Genomic DNA, 6000 nt, shown 5'->3' with positions numbered 1-6000 from the left:
TTAGTACTATAACCAATATTAGTGTGTAGGTTTTTGGTTTAGATTATGGTTTGGACTGAGATTTTCGTTATATCAATAGGGATATGTTTTAGTGCTATAATTATAGTTTAATGTTGGATTATAGTTATATTGTACATCATTGTTGGGGCTAGGGCTAAGGTAGGGGTTGTTGTTAGGGTTAACTAAGGATGACAATTAGGATGGTTTATCTTTTCAAGTAGAAAAAAAAACTCATATTGATTCAAAAACAAAGAAATTATACTTCGAAAATATTTTTCTATGTCATAATAGATTCATTTATTTTAATTATTGCATTAGTTAATTAGTTGTTTGATGTTTCAAAGTAAACATGGCTTATTTTATTTAAATTTAAATAATATTATTGTTTTGAATTGAATTTAGCTTAATTGTTAATGATCATATTTATATTTCTAATATTAACTCCAATTTGATCAAAGACCAAATATATTTTTGGTATTTTTGTAAACGAACTTGCTTAGCACTTCCCTATTTCAAAGTTAATAAAATATCATTTCTATTGTCTTAGATTTGAGAGTAAGTATATTAAATAAGTAATAATAAATGAACATTATGATTAATATATTTCTAAAATAAAAATATATTACTTAAAAACTTGTTTACTTTAAATGAATAAAGTACTCATTTACTTGTAAATTTTAAAAATAGAAATTAATCTACATATATATAAAATATTTATTCTTTTTCCTATTTGCATACAAATTAATTAAAATCTAAACTTTAAACTACATAAATATTTTTAAAATATATATCCATCAATAAATAGTTTAGAATAAAGTAAAATCTAAAAATTAGACACATATAGAATCTTTTTAATTTCTAGATACATGTTTTTCTAATTTATTTCTACAAACATGCAACTGATATTTCTATTATCCATTTTTTTCCATTCTAAAAAAATCTAGATGTAAATAGAATTTTTTTAGATGCATGCAATCTTTCTAATTTTTTCTACATACATATATTAACATTTCTATTTTATATTTTGTTTTTACATTATGGTTATTTCAATCAAAATATGTAGATGTAAATAGAATTCTTTTCAAAAAAATTTATTTAAATTTAAATAACATTATTGTTTTGAACTGAATTTAGCTTAATTGTTAATGATCATATTTATATTTCTAATATTAACTCCAATTTGATCAAAGACCAAATATATTTTTGGTATTTTTGTAAACGAACTTGCTTAACACTTCCCTATTTCAAAGTTAATAAAATATCAGTTCTATTGCCTTAGATTTGAGAGTAAGTATATTAAATAAGTAATAATAAATGAACATTATGATTAATATATTTCTAAAATAAAAATATATTACTTAAAAACTTGTTTACTTTAAATGAATAAAGTACTCATTTACTTGTAAATTTTAAAAATAGAAATTAATCTACATATATATAAAATATTTATTCTTTTTCCTATTTGCATACAAATTAATTAAAATCTAAACTTTAAACTACATAAATATTTTTAAAATATATATCCATCAATAATTAGTTTAGAATAAAGTAAAATCTAAAAATTAGACACATATAGAATCTTTTTAATTTCTAGATACATGTTTTTCTAATTTATTTCTACAAACATGCAACTGATATTTCTATTATCCATTTTTTTCCATTCTAAAAAAATCTAGATGTAAATACAATTTTTTTAGATGCATGCAATCTTTCTAATTTTTTCTACATACATATATTAACATTTCTATTTTATATTTTGTTTTTACATTATGGTTATTTCAATCAAAATATCTAGATATAAATAGAATTCTTTTCAATAAATCTAGATGTATATAGAATTCTTTTAATTTTTTACATACATAAAATCTTTCTAATTTTTTTCTACATACATAAAAGAATAATTTCTATTTACTATTTAAAAAAAAAAGCTATCATAAAGATTGATAAAAAAATTGATTGCATATGCATTCTTTAGTTTGTGCACTAAATGCACAAAATAAATTGTATAGATTAAAACTTCCCGTGCTGGGCACGGGAATATACAATAGAATATCAGTTACCAAGAATAGTTGGCCATAAGCAATCAAATCTTAAACTCTGCAAAATTTCTTGCAAGCAATCTTTGTTTTGTCTTCGGCTAAAAAGGAAAAAAAGAATTTCAGATTTGAGATTGTTTAGATTGCCCTATTCGATTCAAAAAGCCATGGAAGTCACCGCAATTACATCTCCAAGAGGCCTAATGTGCCTTGATTCAGTACCCACATGCTTATCTCCACGAAAAACTCTGCACAGGTCCTCCAGTGGCCTCAATTTCGGTCATATGAACAGAATTCTAAATCTAAATGAAATTAATTAAAATTGAAATATAAATCAAAATAGAATATTATAACTAATTTTGAATTTCAATTTACTTCTACATCTAAATCTAAATGAAAATGTAAATAAAAAATAGAAATCTCACCTGCAAAAATGTTACTCCAAAACTTCAATTTACTCCTATTCAAAAACTCCAATCTAATCCTCCAATAACCTCCACCTCTTCCTTCCTGCAAAAACATAAAATGAAAATGAAATGAGGAGCCTTGGTTTTATAACTTTTGAGAGGCTCCTCATATCCCCCAACAGACGTCTCTTCACATTCCACGAATTTGTTTCAAATTCCCCCACTCCCCGTAAAAAAAAAAGCATGAATGTGCATGCAAAATTATATTTAACAAAAAAAAAAATCATATTGAAATTATTTCGCCCCTATTTTTTCGGGCCCTATTTTTTTCGGGTCCTACTTTTTTGGGCCCTACTTTTTCGAGCCTATTATTTCGGCCTCCATTTGGCTTCCTATTATTTCGGCCAGCTATTATTTCGGGAATTCTTTTTTAATATTTAATTTGGAAGTTTGTAACTGCTCCCAATTCTTTTTTATTGACAAGGAATCTTGGCATATTCCCGTGCTGAGCATTTGTGCTGCCATTGTATAGAACGCCTCTCGGAGTTTAATGAAACGAGGAGTTTAATGTTATATCTAAATATATAACATGCAACTATATATAAATTATGCATGAAACATGCAAATGTAAATTTGAGCACAACGATGTAAAAGCTAAGAAATCTAATTTTAAAAATAACTTACAACTAAATGTATATAGTGTAACTACAATTCTTGATGCGGATAGTAATCAAAATGCAAAATAAAACTTAATATAAACAAAAAATAAATAAAAAACTTACTTAGCTTTTTGATCTATTTGGTGATCTTCAAATGTAGAATGCTTTTCCAAATGATTTATCTCCCTCTTTTCTTCTCTCAACAAAAACAATGAAGCTTTACTAAAAATTTGTCTTCTGCAAATGTATTCTTTTACAAATGAAGAGAAAAATGAGAGGAGATGAGTGTTTTATAATGAGACAGAGAACTCTTCATCTCCCACGGAAAAAACTCTTCATCTCCCATTAAGAAACTCTTCAATTTCCACTAAAAAAACCTTTCAATTTCCACTACTCCACTCAAATTCGAAATTCAAATTAACATTAAAAAATTAATTTTTTTAAAAATACACATATCAAATGTGTACACGTCGCTACACATTGTCGTTGATAATAATTTTTAAAAAAATGTTTTACGCGATGCGTTTCATTTCAAAAAAAATTAAAAAAAAAATTTAACTGAGGTGATTAACGAGATGTGTTTTGCATGCGTTTCATTTCAAAAAAAAAATTAAAAAAATTTAAATGAGGTGACGGACCACCACCCCCGCCACCCCATTCTTACACAGCCTGCGGTAGTAACAGCCACTGCTATCAGCGGCAGTAACTGTCGCTGACAGCAGCGGCTGTTACTGCCGCAGGCTACGACCACCGTTTACATAATGTTTTGTTCTTTTTGTTTTTTCGTTTTTTAAAATTTCTTTTTAAAATTTTTTTTTTTTTTTTTAAATTTTTAAAATTTTTTTTTTTAAATTTTTAATTTTTTTTAAAAAAAAATTTCACTTTAAAAAAAATTAATTTCGTATTTTTATTTCATATTTTAAAAAAGAATATATGTAATTTATTAAAATTTATAGGAGCCTATTTTTTTGGACCCTATTATTTTGGGTTCCATTTGGCATCTTCTTTGCCAGCTATTATTTCAAAAATATTTTTTATTGTCTTTTATGTTGGCCATCTATTATTTTGGCCTCCATTTGGCTCCCTATTATTTCGGCCAGCTATTATTTCGAGAATTCTTTTTTAATATTTAATTTGGAAGTTTGTAACTGCTCCCAATTCTTTTTTATTGACAGGAATCTTGGCATATTCCCGTGCTGGGCATTTGTGCTGCCATTGTATAGAACGCCTCTCGGCATAATCAATATTAATTATCACAATTTAGTTTTCTTATTTAAAATATATTGATTGATTTTACATTGATGTTTATTTATGTCAATTGTAAAATGTTATTTCTTTAAGTTTATGTTTTACTAGCTACTATTTTACAATCTTGCTCTAATTTTTTTAATACCATTTTACAAGTTGTTAAACTAATACTACCCCTCAAACTTACTAGATATTTTGGTAGTTTGAATAAAGTAATTAACAATTTTTTTTTAATTAAATATTTTAACTTATAATTGAATTGGTAGAAATCAATAGTTGATTCATATAATATAATTTCTATTGGTATTTATAGATTTATTAAAATAATATAATTATTAATATTTTTAAAATTCCCTTCAACTCTCTCTATCATTCCACCGTTACTTGTTCTTATAATAACATACCATTCTCTCTTTTAGCTCACTCTATCCTTCCTTTCTATCTATAAATCTATATTTTACTTATTTTCCAATTATTGGTAGGAACTTTGGACCATTGTTTTTTTTGTTTCAATGTACTTTCATAGGTGAGTGAAATAATTAAATCTGGGTTTCAACTTTCATGGATCTCATTGTAACACTTGCTCGATCCTTACTATGTTCCTCCATGCTTACCAAAAATCTTCAACCAAAAAAAAAATAAAAAAATAATCAACTATTAGTACACGAGTTTTCATTTTTGTGTTGTAGTTGTGAGGCATCTATGACAAAAATAATAAAAGTTTTTCCAAAAAGATCTGAAGTTTTGAAAGTTCTTGTCTTGGCTTTCTTTAAAATTTGATAACTAGATACAATTTTCATTATTATAAATAAATAATATTATTTGAGAAATAAGGTTTTATAAAAAAATTGTCCCTACTTAGGGTAAGGAAGTAGGAGAAAATGTTTGCATTGTTGAGTGATGCCTAGGAGGTTTCCCAAAAGGCTTCTCCTTGTAGGGCAATCCATGATAAGGTTCTCATAGTTTCATCAAACTTGCAACATCCTTAGCAACTTAAAATAGTGTAACACACTCTGGCACATGAGTGAATAACATTGCTCTATCAATAGAGTATTAATTCACTTGGTGGCTTGCTAAAGGTTTGAAATTATCTTAGCAACTTGTTGAATTAATATTGAATAGAAAGAAGTTGTCAATTGCCCAAAAGGCTTCTCCTTGTAGGGAAATCCATGATAGGGTTCTCACAGTTTTTTCAAACTTGCAACATCCTTAGCAACTTAAAATAGTGTAACACACTCTGGTAAACAAGTGAATAAAATTGCCCAGTCAGTAGGGTATTAATTCACTTGGTGGCTTGCTAAAGGTTTGAAATGATCTTAGAAACTTGTTGAATTAATGTTGAAGAGAAAGAAGTTATCAAGTCATCAATGCACCTGATAGCTCGGCAACATGATGAATGAAATATTTTGGTTGGGAAAACTAATGAAAACAATCTTTTCCCTAATTTGTTTCCACAAGAAAAAGGTAAGGTTTACAATATGACACAATGTCTTAGAAGGATGTCATCTTAGTAATGATTTCTCATAAAATGTACTGGCTTCAAATAATGGATTCAAATTGAAATGTCTAATAAATTGCGTAGAAAATGTGATATGCCAAGTAGGTTCTAAGACAAAATTCTACTAGCATTCTCCTTGCATATGAATGATG

This window comes from Cupressus sempervirens, chromosome 3 (genome assembly GCF_028749045.1).
Source record: "Cupressus sempervirens isolate cs-2001-9-10 chromosome 3, ASM2874904v1, whole genome shotgun sequence".
In the NCBI taxonomy this organism is placed as follows: domain Eukaryota; kingdom Viridiplantae; phylum Streptophyta; class Pinopsida; order Cupressales; family Cupressaceae; genus Cupressus; species Cupressus sempervirens.
Note: the sequence above shows the minus strand (reverse complement) of the source record.